The sequence below is a fragment of the Dinoponera quadriceps genome, unplaced genomic scaffold, assembly GCF_001313825.1.
Source record: "Dinoponera quadriceps isolate SergipeBrazil2010 unplaced genomic scaffold, ASM131382v1 scaffold1339, whole genome shotgun sequence".
Lineage (NCBI taxonomy): Eukaryota > Metazoa > Arthropoda > Insecta > Hymenoptera > Formicidae > Dinoponera > Dinoponera quadriceps.
Window position 1 is genome coordinate 345,088 of NW_014555521.1, and position 15,795 is coordinate 360,882.

The following is a 15,795-nucleotide window of genomic DNA, read 5'->3' on the forward strand; positions in this document are numbered from 1 at the left end:
AACCCCGCCCGCCCTCTCTTCCCCGTTGCATTTTAAATCAAAGCCTCGGAGGTAACGCAATCACCAGGCATCACGACGCTTCCACAATTTTCTACTTTAAGCTACTTTATGTATTAGTACCCTCCCGCCGTGTTCCCCCCTCCTCCCCGATGACCCTTCCCGCCGCCGACGGCGTCGTCCTCGCTCCTCGTCGACGGTACCAAGCAAGGCGTGCAGCTCCTCTCCCCGCTGTCTCTCCCTCCCCCTCTTCATCCACCAGCCACTCGCCGCCCCCGCCGACGTCAGTGCCCGTCACATCCCTGCTTCGCCGTAGCACCGTTGCTCCTCTGTCTCGCGGATCTTCCTGCGCCCTCTTCCCCCTCGCGCACCTCCCCCCCCCCATAACCGTCGACGCCCCCCTCGCCGCTCCCCACGAGCTGGTAACAAGGTTATTTTATTAAACGAACCTCCACCGCTCGCTCGCCAACGTCGCCGGAATTCGAGACGCGCAGGAGAGTCTAACCGCGAGCGACCGTCGTCCTCGCAAACAAAACGGAGGAGACGGAGGAGGGGCAGCACTCGTTGAGGAGTGTTAGGCAACGCTGGCGTACCACGACGCATCGTAAATGTGTTTGCGGAAAAAGCGATCGATTCGCGTTAATTCGCGTCCACCCGTTCGGCTCTCTTCGCGCGTCGGCGATGTCGAGCACGGGTGGGGAAAGAATCGTCAAGAGGATAGGTTATAGCTCCCCCTCCCCCTCCACCCTCCCCCCTCCGAATTTGCCCAAATCCATCGTGGAGATTTCAAAGGCAGCCGCGAATTCGTGAGGGTAGGACGGGTCTTCTTATTAACACGATTGATTTCCATTATTGATTACTTCATTGTTCCAATAAAGTTTGAATCACATGAAAAAGACGTCAGATAATAATTGCAATTCGCAATGCATTTATTCACTAGCTCTCGTTTTGTTCTCTGCCTATTGGCCGTATGTTTAATTTGTTGTATACTTGTTACAGGAGAAAAGATTGGCTAAATTAACGTAACATGACACGGTTAAGCGCTATATTTGGTGGGGGGAAACGGAATTTCTCTGATTCTTATGAATCACATTCGATTCGTGTCACATTAAATCATCTATTTTCTTTCCAGATACACAATTGATTTGAATCATCGAAGATATGTCAAATAAGTACAATTCACGATATATTTATTCATTAGCTCTCGTTTCGTTGCTTACCTATTGGCTGCGTATTTCATTCGTTATATACAGAAAAAAGGGTTAGTTAAATTAATACGATATGACACAACTAAGTGTGATTTGATAAGGGGAAACAAGATTTCTAGTTCTTATAAACTAACTTCGGCTTTTAATTGTATCGCGTCATATTGATTCATTCAATTTTTCCCGTGCACGCAATTGATTTGAATCGCCAAGAAAACGTCAGATAAGTGCGATTCGTGGCGCATTTACTCATTAGCTCTCGTTGCCTACCCATTAGCTAGACATATAATTCGTTATACAGAGAAAGAAGATTGATTAAATTAATGCGACATGACACGATTGAGCGAGTTTTGATGGGGAAGAAGAAGAAACGAAATGTCTGCTTCTCACGAACGAAATTCCGCTTTCAATCGTATCGTGTCGCGTTAATTCAACCAATTCTTCTCCATATACGCAATTGATCGCGTTTGATATGTAAATTAATGAGACGCGGCAATGCGACAGCGCCGGCCACTGGTAACTACCCGTAACAATCGGCGTGTCGTAACTCGTTTACCGCCTTCGCACGTTCCACTTCCCTTTTCTCCTGTTCTTCCGCTTCTTCGTCCTTTACGACGCCCCTGCCCGGCGAAGGATCTCCGCGTGAAGCGACGGAAACTCGCTTAATGCGTCCCGCGCGCGGAAGGAAGCGGCCGTCTCCGCGATAAAAGACCGGCCGGAGCGGGGCCGAGGATAACGGCATATTTTTAGTATCCCCCGTGGCTCCCTCCGGCCCCGGGTCTTTTCCCGCCGCAGTTCAAACGGTCTGGACAGCCGGACGACGTCCCGGGGTGGTTACTTAAACCAAGGGGACGGGAGGGTGCGTGTATGGGTGCGCGCGGCACACAGCTCGCAAACGTGGCGGCGCGGTGTAATCCAGTCACCACGTAATGCGATTACGCTCCTAACTCGGCCTTTCATTCTGCCCACCCTCCTCCTCCTCTCTCCGTCCGTCTCTTCCTCGCTTTTTCGAAATCTCTCCTCCTCCTCTGGTCGCGCGCGCTCTCATCTCTCTCCCGTCGCTCTCGCGGCAAAACACGATCATCCCTGGAAGCTGAGCCGCGAAATCGAACAGCTGAGACGAAAAAATCGCACTCGGCCGCAGCGTTGATAACCGAGACCCTCGACCCTTAATCACTTGGATCTTTCGGGACAATGCACACCCGTTGTCACACCTCGCTCATTGTGCGCGACGCACAATCCGCGGCAACGAGTCTCGAAATCGGGCGTCTTCAAGCTGACGTTTCGAAGCGTCCGCTCGAGCGACGGCAGTTCCCGCGTTATTTTCGCCGCTATTCAATCCCGGACGGGTGTATCCACCGTTATCCCCCGGAAGTCGCGAGGAGGACTCGTCGTAATTCCCTATTAGCGTCGTATCCTGTTTTTAAACGGCCGCACTTGCGATCTTCAAGTCCCGATCGATCATTCTTCAAGAGGCTCTACTTCATCGCCGCTGCCACCGCTGTCATCAGAGTCCTCGTCGCTCAGCAGAGCAGAAAAACGTACGACACGTATTTCGAATGAGAAAAGAGCGTTTTTTCAAGGGATCGTCAGATGCGGAGATTTGCTCCGATGTCGCTTCGCTAGTTTCCCGAACGCGGCAACATAAGCGCAAATAAGTGCGAGAAGTCCCGCGAAAATTGAATCGGACGGGAACGTTCAACGACGCGTGTTTGCCTCGCGAGCCGAAATCCGCGCGCTCCTCTTCTCCCGCGACTCCGTCGCTCGTCATAGGACACCCCCTCGGCCGAAGGGTGGCGACGCGGGGGACGCGCGGACGGCGAGGTGGTACCGCGACTAATACGCGCTCCGGAGGATCGCCATGGACTCGAGGGGGTAAACGCGATTTACACCATGACGACTATCGCCTCTTTCCCCTGCAAAGTGCCCATGTGCAGCCCCGCGAGCGGGCAGGGTGAGCGAAGGCGAGGGAGGAAGATAGAGAGAAAAGGGTGAGTTGTTACGACACACCGGGAGACAGGAGATTCCGCTCGCGGTCAGGACGAGAGGACGGAAGGGGGGAGGCGAGAGGAGCGTACGGAGGATGGGAGGAAACCGGGGGGAGGAAAAGTAGGGATGTTTGTCGTACGCGTTATTTGGCCAATAAAACCACGTGGCGGCGCACCTCCGCGTCGCCGTTCGCGGAGAGACGATCGTCGGAAAGAGAGAAAGAAAGAGGGAGAGAGAGAAGGAGAGGAAGAGGGGAGAGATGGAGAGAGAAAGAGCGAGAGAGAAGCGACCGCGCGATTTCATCAGGAGGGGGAAGCGATCCCGCGCGACGGGGGAGGGGGGAGGAAGAAGAGAAACGACGTGATAAGCCACGCCTCGTGGTATTTTGAGCGCGTGTGCAACTCCGCCTATCGCGAGCACGCTTCCCGTCGTGGTGAGGCGCGTAACGCGACCGTCCGCGACTTCGCGGCCACGACGGACACCGTCCGCGACACGTCGTCGTCCGGGTTGTTGGGCTCCTGTCGCGGCTCACGCATCGCGGCATTCGGAGGATCTCCGGTATACAGAGAGAGAAAGAGGGAGGGAGAATCCCCGTCGACCCACGTCGTCGCGCGCTCATTCACGAGGAACGATCAGATCCGAGTATCACGTGAAGTCGCTCACTTCGGGGACAGTAATCGAACCCGTTCGATGTCTCGACCGATCTATCGGAACTCGAGTCGCGTGGATCGCCGCACCCGAAGAGGACTCTGTGAAGCGTCCGTCGTCGCCTTAGGCCGCGCTTCGACTTAGCTGTCACACGGTTTCAGTTAGGAAACCGAGGAGAAGCGTCTTCACAGCGCGATGCCCATGTCACCGAGGGCTCGCAGCGTTGCCCTTTGAGCCGCTGCTGAGAGAGATCGACACGAGAGAGTAACGTAAGGAGAGAGAGAGAGAGCACACCTTCTCGGCTGTCAACGAGACAGTGTCCGCGACTTTCGTCGATCTCGTCGCGCGGATGGCACGACTCCCGGGTCTCACGCGGCGTGCCCGATGCGTTATGACAGTTCCGGTCCACCGCTCTAACAGCACGTCGCCGCCGGCGCTGATGCCGCAGGGAAGAGACAATTAAGAGGCCGGCCGGCCGAGCGCCAAATTGCGCGCGATCGTCAAGCCGCGCTCGTCGCGCCCGCCAGGCTGTCACTCGCGGCAGTACTCCGGCGTACTCCCGCACGCGACGGACGTCGCGCTCGACTACTCTCGCCGGCCCCCAGATGCCAGAGTCCTCGCGAAAATCTCGTGACGCGCCGTAATCGCGACGATCAGCTGTGTGTTACGATCTCTCGAGCGGCGATTATCGGTCGGACGACGGAACAGTGAGGAGACCTCGGCTACTACATTCCGACAGCCGGCGAGGCTGTTGATTCCGGAGTGATCGTCAACGTGACTGTCGACCACCCCGGCGATCTCGAATTCGGGGGCGACACGTGTCGGCTGCCAGAGAGAAAAAGAGAGAGGCGGAGAGAGAGAGGAGGAAAGAGCAGGGAAGAAAGTAACGTCAGGTCGGACAAGTGCGAGCGGAAGTGAGGGGGAACGGAGCGGGAGGTATCATCGATCCGGAGATCGAGATCGTCGTCGGCCTGCTGCTGAGAGCGCGTCGCGGCGGCGGCAGGTGCGAACGAGGCACGTCGCGCTGCGGGGTCCGCGGCAGTGCGGAGAAGGTCGGGAAGGTGTTGTTCAGCCACGAGTCCAGGATTCTCACCCCCGGAGGCGGCGCCATCTCGCCCGGGGGCGCGGGGCCACCCGCGAGCCCATCGCCGGGGCACTATCATCCACCTACGCACAGTCCGCCGCTGGTCAAGGTGAGTCCACCCCCTTCTTCTTTCGATCGGCCGGCAGTTCTCCGCGCGGAAACCGCGTTCGGCGCGACGGACACGTGCGAACGATGGGAAGACTCCGTCGGGGGAATTGCACGCGGAGGGGGAGGGACTGCCGGTGGTCCCTCGTGGAAAATCATTCGAGTCATCCTCCGGCCATACTTCCGCTCGTCCTCGTACGCTGACAGATAATTATAGCTAATATAAGGACAGATTTTCCCGGTTGCGTATAATTATCTCACCGTGCAATTACTTTTTCTCAGCGCGGCGAGAAAAATCCGGACACAATTCCGATGATGTTGTCGATGATTTTTTTCATTTGCTCGCGACGGATGATGAATCGGATCGCACGTTTGTACGTAACGAAGGTGATCGACGGTTTCGTTCGACCTGCTTCTGCTTCTGTCTTCATTGCTCGACGAGATGTAGAATGAATGAGTTGAAAGAGGAGCGCGCTGTTCTGTGAAATTGCTCGTTTCGCCGGTGTGTGGCGGATAACGAAGAAGCTGAAAAGGACTCGAATACGTTAGCGTTAGCGTGACCACGCGCGAGCGAAGACCCGCTATTTTGTCTGTGACTGATGCATTTCGGATGTCCGGCTTTTGAAGCAATGTATACACTTGAATACCGCCCGGGATACGCTCGGCGGGTTTTTAACAAGTGCCACGTTTCAGTTAGGAGACTCCCGTCGAGGAGTGTATTAAGATTTCGCGAAGGAACGGTGTGACTTGTATTTGCGAAAAAGGCCGCGAAGTATTCGCGAAACGAAACGAACGGGACGATTCTAAGTGTGAATGATCGCGACAGATTACGATAAATTAAACGGAACAATTACGATAAATTCGAAATTTGCTTCTATTAAAAGCGCGTCGTTCATTCCACGGGCTTGACACACACACACACACACACACACAAAAGCGCGCCGTTACAGTTTACGCACAACTTGTGAACCACGCGATAATCGCGCCGCGGAATTATTAATTCGGTATACGCCAGTGGTTTAAATTTGATCGCCGTTTCAGAGTCTATCGGAATTATCTTGTCACACTTAAGTGGCCTACTGGAGGGTAGAGCGGATGAACGTAATGAGTGCCATGAAATGCATTTATGCACTCGTCACGTTAAATAATAGAAACGACACCGAAAGATTTCTCCTCGTGCAACGTGTTGTCGTTATTGCGCTCTTGAAACTCGATTTTCGAACTCGGAGACGCAAAGAGAGAGAGAGAGAAAGAGAGAGAGAGAGACGCGCAAAATTCCATTCGACCTGGCGTCGCGGTGAGTCAGGATATGTATATTACTTCAAAAGTAATCCCCTCGACCATCATCGAATTACTTTAAGATTAACCGTTAGGTGTCGTGTGCGAACTAGCGCATGACGTAATAAAGCTCTGAGTAGAAAATTGGCCCGATTCGCGCGGACGGCTCGTTCGTTCTATTTTCCATAAAATAATTCGCATCGCGCGATCGATTCACGCGTCAATGTATCGGCACGCGTGTCGTTGGAGTACCCAAACTTTCGCGATTAATGATCGAAGATGGAAACAGCATAATAATAATAATAACAATAATAACACAATAATAAATATGATACAGCATTTTTATCGTTCAAATCTATCGCGAGCGAAGGAGCGGAGAAAAAAAGAAATCCCGGGTTTAATCGCTTCCGGTACGCGAATTCAGATACTTCATCCAGATCCAGAGGCGTTTCGCGACGCGATAAATGAAACGCATATATCGAAGTTGAACGGATTACCTTGCCATTTGGCAACAAAGCTAATTCGCTTCGGTGTTCCGTGAGAACGATAGATGTTTTACGCGGCTGGCTTCGTTCGCCGCCGCGCGTCATTTTTCTGGTCGTATCGGGAGACGGATCGGCCGATGACGATTGGAAGAAGTCCAAGGCAAAAGTCCGCACCCCCGAGAATCCGCGGGAGGGGGGGGGGGCGGAAATTCGCCGGCGGGATCGCATTATAATCCACGCGTCGGATATACAGCAATTACGCAGCAGTAGAGCGGGATAGCCGATAATTCCGTTTTAGCTTGAAACTTGACTTTGCGCTAACAGGATTAATTTGTAGCGCGTTCGGGTGACCGCTTATTCTAAGCGCGCACCGCCGAAACTCATGAGCCACCGGGCGAACTTTAAGCCGCGCCGAATGCATTATTTATGCCGCAACATTGTCGCGCGATCGCGCCTGGATAATTCTTACACGCTCGGGGCTGCGAAGCAGGGTAAAAAATCGCGTCGACGATCGCGAGAAACTTCAATTTATCTTTTTGCCATCATCATTATTATTATTATTATTATTATTAATTGTAAATGGGAAAATAAAACTTCCCTTTGATACGGTAATACGTAAATCATATGTCACTTGAACCGCGTAAACACGCAAAATACAATCAATTAAAAGAATCATAGGTAAAGAAGAGGAAGCAAATATATTTTTGATATGAATTTTATTCACACAGGATGATTCCAAGCTGTTTTCCTTTCTTAGAATTTTATAATAATGAAACGAGCAACAATCGAAGGATTAAAGGAGGAGAATACACAATTATAAATGGTTGGCGCAGTTATAAATATTGTTTCGGATTATTTTAAGGTCAATCGTCAGGTGTCGTGTGCGTAATTCAAATTGTGATTATTTTTTGTACAATAAGGAGCTACTAAACTAATTCGAAGGGAGTTACGAGTAATAGTGAAACAGTCTACGCAATCGGGCAACTCATTAGCCACAATACACATGCGGTTGATTGCCCTTAACTTTTCGTACAGTCCGATGCTGGAAAACCGTGAAAGCGGACATCTCAAATTTCTCCCCTGAACGTTGAGACTGATGCCAAAGATCAGGACGCATCCGACTGAGAAGTTATGCAGAAACAAGAGATCAGCAATCCTCCTCCTATTAGCTAAGGACAGAATACAATGCCATACTTTTTTATGTTCATTATATTTTTCTGCTATATTTTTTGCTCGTTTGTACAATATTTATATAATTGCGCCAACCGTTTATAATTGTGTATTCTCTTTCTTTAATCTCCCGACTGTTGCTCGTCTCATTTTATCGCAATATTCTAAAAAAATAGCCAAGAATTACCGTGCGTGAATAAAATTTATATAAAATACATAACATTCTTTTTTCTTGTTCCGCGCGCGTGTGCCTTCCTTCCACGTTTTCGCCATGCGTAAACGTCCAATTGTCGCTCTTATCTTCCTCCGTTTCTTCTTGAATTATTTCCCGCCTCCCTCACGGTTGACTGTCGCGCTTTCCCTACCGGTAAATCCGTCCGAACGAAAATATCAACCCCCGTTCGTCAGTACTTGGTCGGGCGTTCGAACATCCCTACTCGACGTGGTTTTATCGGCGACTTTGTGTCTCCTTCCCTTCGCAACCCCGCACCGACGTGCCCCGAATTATCCCCCTATTTCTCTCTCTCTCTCTCTTTCTTTTTCTCTCTACGTTACTTCCGGAATCAAGTGCGATCCTGAAATTTGACGCGACAAGCGCAATACGATATCGTCCTGGAAAAGCGGCTGCTCTTTATGGTCACGTAATAACTGTGCGGGGTTGTCGCGTGAGCGGGGATGGTGGCGGCTGCTGCTACGACGACGGTGGCGGCAACGAGGAACAGTTTCGCGAACCCGTGTAAGGGTGATAAAGGGGAGAAACGGCGGGGGAGTGGTAGAGAGGGAGGAGGTGAAGCAGGGTGTGGGTAGACGGAGAAAAAGAGGCCGACGATGATGGGTATAAGGGCGGCTGTCCGAGCTCGTTTTCGTCAACCACCGCTGCGAATCCCTCCGGGGACCGCGCAGCAGCTGTCTACGGCCGGGGCTTTCCCGGCTGGTGGAAGCCACGCAGTCGAAACTTAACGCGGAACGATTCGTAGCTCGGCGCACCGCCGGACGACGCGGCAACGACGACGGCGTCGTTCGCGAGCGTCCCTCCGTCTCGCCCTCCGCGAGACAGTCGACGAGAGGAGAATCGGATTTACGGCCAGGTCGACGGCGCGTCCGACCGGAGCCGCCGCGGAACGTAGACGCTCCGAGTTCGCAAAGCACGCCAACTAGCAAAGTGTGCATATCCCCGATACGACTTCTTCTTCTTCCTCTTCCTTCTTTTTTCCCTTCCTCTTCGTCCTTGCGTTTAAAGAGGATCTTATGAATCGCGAATTCGATCCGCACTAGGAGGGGCCGAGCGACGTCATCGTGAAGAGCTACAGAGTGGCTCTCACGGATTATGCGGGTTTGCGACGAATGAATACGCAGAAAGTCAAAAATTCGGTGGAAAAGAGAACTTGCTAATACCAGCTATTATTCTGTGAGAAATTAGGCAGCTTGGGAAGTGCGAGAAAGAATATCAGCTAGCTTAAAAAATTACGTAATCGGTAGTCACGTGTGGTCAGTTGCAAAAAGTTCGCGATACTTCATTTCTATAGTTTACGAGTTTCGGAAAAAAATCGTTTCTTTTTCTCAGCTTTTCCGTAGATTTTTTTGGCTTCTTACCTCCTCCACGGGAGGAAGTAAATGTGGCAGATTTCCACCGAAAGCGTGTGAATGTTTCTAAACGAATTTTTCTATCCTCGGGACAGAAACTGAAAAAATTCGCGGAAAAATAGAGAAAAAACGGATTTTCCCCGGAACTTTGAAACCGAAAATTTTTTTTATAAGTTTCTCAGAACGCATTCCGTGTAGGAGAATTCAGTAGGAGAATTTGTTTCTTGTTTAATAATTCTCAGAAGATACATTTTCCTATTGGATACGAAATGCGTTGCGAGAAACTCGTTGAAAAAAAAGTCTTGCGACCTTTTCGTGACTGATCATACGCACGGTCGGCAGGATTAAAGGTTGCTACACATTTTTTACCGGTAGGTTTCGTAACGCGTCCCGAGTCCAATGGAAGCATTTGTTTTGAAGTAATTCTCAGAAGATACCTATTTTCTCGTTGGATATGAGACACGTTACGAAACTCATCGAGGGAAAAGTGTTGCAATTTGTAATCTGCCGACTGACGCACGCGTAGATATGTAATCCCTTTTTCACGCAAGTAATTACATTCTTTTCTTCCGGTCGCGGTATTTTTATCCGCGCGCGCACGCGTCTGATGACCATGATACATAAGCGTCATCGAGATTATAATATAAAAAGATAAAGTGTACTATTCGAGGATGCACAGTCATCCAATATGACGTCTGTTTTCTTCGATCAACCAAAAATTGGCTCCACATTGTAAGAAACAACATAAGTGCTACCTGTGATGTGCATTCAGGTTATTTTTTACTCCTCACTAATCAATACCGGGGAAATGATTTATTATCATTTTATTTTGCATATCGTATATTCTTATTAATTTACGAACCTCCGCATTGTTTTTGCAAATTTTAATTTCGTTTGCATTTCTATCGTACATTTTCACCGATACTGTAGTTTGAATTTCATGTTAATTTTGAGGCAAACATTTTAACGGTTCTTACATTTTTTCTGCTATCATTGTAAGTATGGTTTAGCTTATATTCTCACCATCACGGCCGATACCACGAAGTTATCAACTCGGGATATAAAAAAAGTGCGGCGAAGGGTGAAGGGCCGCGCGCGGCCCTGCGAGGACGCTCGCACACGCGCCCGACACTTTCGCTCTGATTAAGCTTAATTCATTCCGTCGACGAGAAGCGAGGCTGCAGAAGACGTTACGTTAACTTACTGCCCTAACGCTGCCGGCTTGCGCTGTCTGCCGTCCAATCCTGCCAACTTAACCTCATTAATAAATTAATTAGATATTATTGTGTCGGTAGCCAGGGCGGCAGCTGCGGGTACGATGTTCTCCTCCTTCTTCCCTTCCTCCTCCTCTTCTTCGTTCTCCACTTCTTCCTTCTCCTCCTCTTTTTCTCGTGTCGCGCTTCCCTCCCCCTTCCCCTTGCCGTCGGGCCGTCGCGTTCTCCGTCTTTCTCATTCTTTCTCGTCTTCCTTGAACCCGCAGACGATCAGATACACGGGAGGGGGGGAAGGGTGAGGGAGTCAGTGACGTCATTCCTTACAATGACAAAACGCGTGTTATAACCGCCCGCTCGCTCGCTCGCACTCTCCCGTTCTCTCGTTCTCGCTCATCACTCTCGCTACCCGCACATTTTTTTCGATTTGGATTCTTCGAGCGACCGTTTGACACACTCCGTCACGTCGTAGCCTTTCCTCCGGCTTTAATGAGCCACGATTTGAAGCAACACTGTGAGTTGTTCAAAAATCAAGATTGTGCGTTGCAAAGTTCTGCTTCTCTCTGACGCTCTGTTATATATTGAAAAAATTTTCTATTTATTCCAATTCAGTAATCTAATTTCGGGAATTTGAAAAGGACGATTTTTTCTTTTCGCTGAGAGGGAAAAACATTGGGTGTTTGGCTATAATTATCGTAGTGAAGGAATTACAGTCGGGAGAACGATTTTCCTAATAAGTGTTACTATAGTGTCAGCGATAATAACTTGATAAAGTAAAAAAATTTGAGTTAAAAACGACCCACTGAAGTCACATTAACATGGGGAATGTGTTGAAAAGTACACAAATATAATGTTAAATATAAATTAACACATTCATCTTGTCAACCTATATTGATCGTTCTTGACACCAAACTTTTTGCTGTGTACATGCACGTTGCTACTATCACTATTGCTACTAAAACCATAAAAAGCGTATAGTTGAAGCCGGAAATAACTATTATTTCCCTTACTGCATACACACAGCGAAGAATTTTATGTTAAAAATGGCCCACTGAAATTTGTATGTTACTCTATCAATGTGAATATGCTAAAAAGTAATATCTTAACAAAGTGAATATGTTAATTTAACGTACATATTTATGTACTTTTTCATACATATTCCCCGTGTTAGTAAGTAACATAAAAATCTCAGCGGACAGTTTTCGGCACCAAATTTTCTACTGAACCGTCTCTTAATGCAATCCGGAGAAATTCCAGTGTCCAGCTGTTCCGAAGGGAACACGGATTCGGATGGAATGGAAACGAGATTTTCCGATTCCGTCTCGAGTCGTGGAATCGAATTTGCGGATCGTAACGAGCGCGATCGGTCGCGCTTCTCGGATCACTTCGGATTTGCGGCGCGGACTATCCAAGGAGCCGGTCGCGGCGCTCATTATGGGTCGGCATCGCTGGTACTGGTAATGACAAAAAGCACATGCAGCATTATCATTGCGGAGTGTATGGCATTAAGCTGTAGGGGGCCAGGATTAGGATGTCGGCCATTACCGCGCGTCACTGACCGTTTATTCTACGCCGTGCACGGTGTGGTGACTTCCTCTAGACGCGTGTGTATGCCTGCCATAACCGGAGGATGAGGACGCTCGCGAGGCCGTCGTGCATTCTCTATAGGCGTGATTCACTTTTCGATATCAATGTCAATTCAACTGAATCGCCCGTCTTCGTTTCGTTTCATACGCGTTTCGCGTACCGGCCGATTGTGCCGCGGCACGGCGATATATTATTATTAATTAACTTGTTTTCACTACAATGTCGCCACACTGAGAGAAAAAAGTGCTGCGTTTAAGCAAATAATTACCCCCGGATTAAGTAAATATATTACATGAATTTAGCACTTTTCGGTCACATTCGAGTAAGTATTTGCCTGATCCGAAACTTACGTAATTCAAGTGAAAATTCGCTCAAAAGCATTGGAGCGATTATTTGCTCGTATGTGGCATCGTTTTTCCTTTCAGTGTAATTAATGATGAATATTGAGACCCTGGATATTTATTTAGGACATTCGTCAGACACATTGCTCCCAAAAATTCTTCGTTATTTATCAATTGTACCATAATGACGGCTTGATGCGATTTTAAGTATATTTAATTTTCCTCATGCAAAGACCCGCTCGAATTTTCTTTCCGTTGCGCTGAAAAACAAGTTTGGTCGGATCTACCTGACGAAAGACAGCCAAAACGCGTATCGATTGGAGGGGACAGAATCTCCATGATCGCAAGAATGAAGTTCGGCTCGTGAGAGATAGAAATTTTGTCTCCTTCAGCCAAACGCGTTTGATTGCCCATCGTCAGGTAGGTGCAAGGTGCGCGCGACTGAGCGTGGACGGCGAGAACTTCGGCTTTCTCGGAGACTCGGAAGAAGTTAAGAAATCGATTACGAGATCAGCCGCCATTCCTATCGCCGCGCGAAACGAGAGCTTCACCGTGTCCGTGTGGTTTCATCGAGCGACCGGCACCGCACTTTTGCCGCTACTTGTCGCTAATTAACGCGCATCGCTTACGCGCGCGCCTGCGCACACGCGGTGCACGCAGTGCGTACAACACGCGCGATAATAATCGCACCGCAATTAGATTCAGCCGCGAACGTTTCCCGGGAGATATTCGTTTCGCAATTGAATTTGATTAGTCGCGATGTACGATGTATGAGAGCTATCGTCCGGCGCGGGCGCGGCGTGCAAATACGCTATCAGTGGAAGGAAGAAAGATCTAATTACGGTCGTGAATCATGGCCGTCGCGCGCGCGCGTTTCGAATCGCGCGAGAATCCGAGCGTTTTAATAGGAGGAGGAATGTTTGCGGAGTCTTTCGTGCCGCGCGAGAGTAAACGAGCGAGCGAGCGAGCGAGAGAGAGGGAGGGAGGGAGGGAGAGAGAGAGAGAGAGAGAGTTACGGGAACGTCGGGATCGAAATTGACCTTTAATCGCAGTGGCGCCACGCGAGCATGAATAATTGGCCGCGTCAGGAGCGAATTCGACGACGGATAATGCCGCAATAGCCGAATCGGCGCGTATCATTTATTCATTCGGCCAGCCGTAGCCCCGGCGATGGCCGAGCCGCGAATTTGCAAATCGTATTAACCCGCGCGCGCGCACGCCCGCGCGCAGGAGGGACGGAAAAAGAGGGACACGCGCAGATAACAGGGAATCCGTCGTTCGCGCGGATCGCAAAGTGACCGCGATTTTCACTTAGCGTCGACGATACGCCGCAGCCCCTCCCGCGATTCGTACCTGTTACCTGAGATCCCGTTGTTTTCCGTTGTTGTTTGTTCTTACATCGGTAGTTTAGACACTGGACGTAGTCGGGGTAACGATCGAGGTGGCAGTTTTATCGTTCGCACGGTGAAGCCCGCCGCCGTTTCGCGGCGGGCTTCGATCGATCCTCCATCGATCGTTCTGATCCAGCAGTTATCCGATGCGCTCTTACTCGGGCGGGAATTTGTTTTCCAAACTTCTCGAAGTGGAGTTATTGTCATTTTGTGAAGAAATCGCTTGTTCCCCATTTCTCCCGAAACCGAAAAAATCCGTGGAAAAGTGAAAGAAACTTGATTTTTTCCGAGCCTTTAAAACTGCAGGAGTTATCTCATTGAAAGCGAGCGACGGTCCCTCCGAAACGATAGTTTGCGGCTTCTGCTATTCGAAATCATAGAATGAATGTTCACAACCATAGTTTTCAAGTTTCGGGAGGAACGTCGTTTTCTCCCCAATTTTTCCGCGCATTTTTCGGTTTCTCATATATCTTCTTTACGGAAAAATGTAAGTGTAGCAGGTTTCAACCGAATACACGTGCATTTTTCGAAAGAAATTTTTGCATACCTCGGACAGAAATCGAAGAGATCTGCAGATAAATTTGGAAAAATCGGCGTTTTCTCCGAAAACCTTAAAACTACATTCACAACTCAAAAACTTAAGATTTATAATCATACTACAAATAAATTCTTAATCCACACGAGTGTATCGATTCAATCGATCAGAGTGAATCTGCTTTCGACTGGAACAGCGGAGATGCGTTGGATTCATTCTCAAATTTCGAATTAAAATACTCACACTCGATGATTCAGAATGAAAGAACCCGCTCTGAGTGAGAAGTCACTTTACTTCGAACGACACGGTTACTGTTCTCTTTTTGCATAAAATTTCGCTCGAAGAAATTTAGAGAATACTGTCCGAATCCCTCGGAATGGGATCTCACCCAAAACCCTGGAGGGGGGGGGGGGATTCACTCGAAGCGGAAATACTGCCACTTTGCTTTTCTAGCGGAATTTCGCTCGAAGAAATTTAGCGAGTACTTCGAACTACTAAAGCGATCCATATATAACGACAGTTCAATAGGTAATTTCGGCGTAGGGGGCACCCTGTATCTCCTCGTACCCTCGTGCATTCGCGTCGTTGAACAGAGAGAGAAAGAGAGAGAGAGAGAGAGAGAGACGAGAAGAAGAAGAGAATCACGCTCCCGAGGAAATTCGCCGGACCATCCGCGGCGAATCGGAGTTCTCGCGCGTTGGCGTGCCCGATAGATAGCGCGAACATATGTAAACGAATACCGCGGGATACTTGACGATGAAAGCGAGATTCTCCCCGGGGAGGCGGCGGCGAGGGAGCGTGAGTGAGAAACAGAAAAAGAGAGCGGGAGAAAATGAGGAAGAGAGACAGAGAGAGAGAGAGAGAGAGAGGAGGCAAGCACTGCGTATCCGCGCGGAGAAGCGTTTACACGGAGTAATGCACACACGCGCTTTTCGCGCGGACACGCCTCCTTTCCTCCCGGAGGTGCACGGGGGCAGAAAACGACCGAGAGAAAGGAGAAGAGCGAAACACGGTGGCGCGGAACGGATGGGGGCGGCGGCGGCGACGGCGGCGGCTCCGCGGGTGACCGCGGGGGGTAGATATGTAGGTGAGAAGAGAGCAAGGATCGCGGGGGTTACCTCCGGGTATATATATCGAGGTAAGAAGGCGCACGAGTCTCTGCCTCTCTTCGTCCCCCCCCCCCCC

At 49.7% G+C, this 15,795-nt stretch overlaps 1 protein-coding gene across 2 annotated transcripts in view; it reads left to right on the plus strand.

Annotated features, from left to right (window-relative positions):
- The window catches only part of LOC106744568 (cone-rod homeobox protein), a 67,383-nt gene that overhangs the window by 9,667 nt on the left and 41,921 nt on the right, over window positions 1-15,795 (plus strand). The window contains exon 1 of one of the 2 annotated variants that reach the window (XM_014619462.1): window positions 4,729-5,032. The exons of the other annotated variant lie outside the window; for it this stretch is intronic. The gene's annotated coding sequence lies outside the window, so the exon portion shown is untranslated. Of the gene's footprint in view, window positions 1-4,728; window positions 5,033-15,795 lie in introns of those variants that run through there. 2 annotated transcript variants of the gene reach the window in all.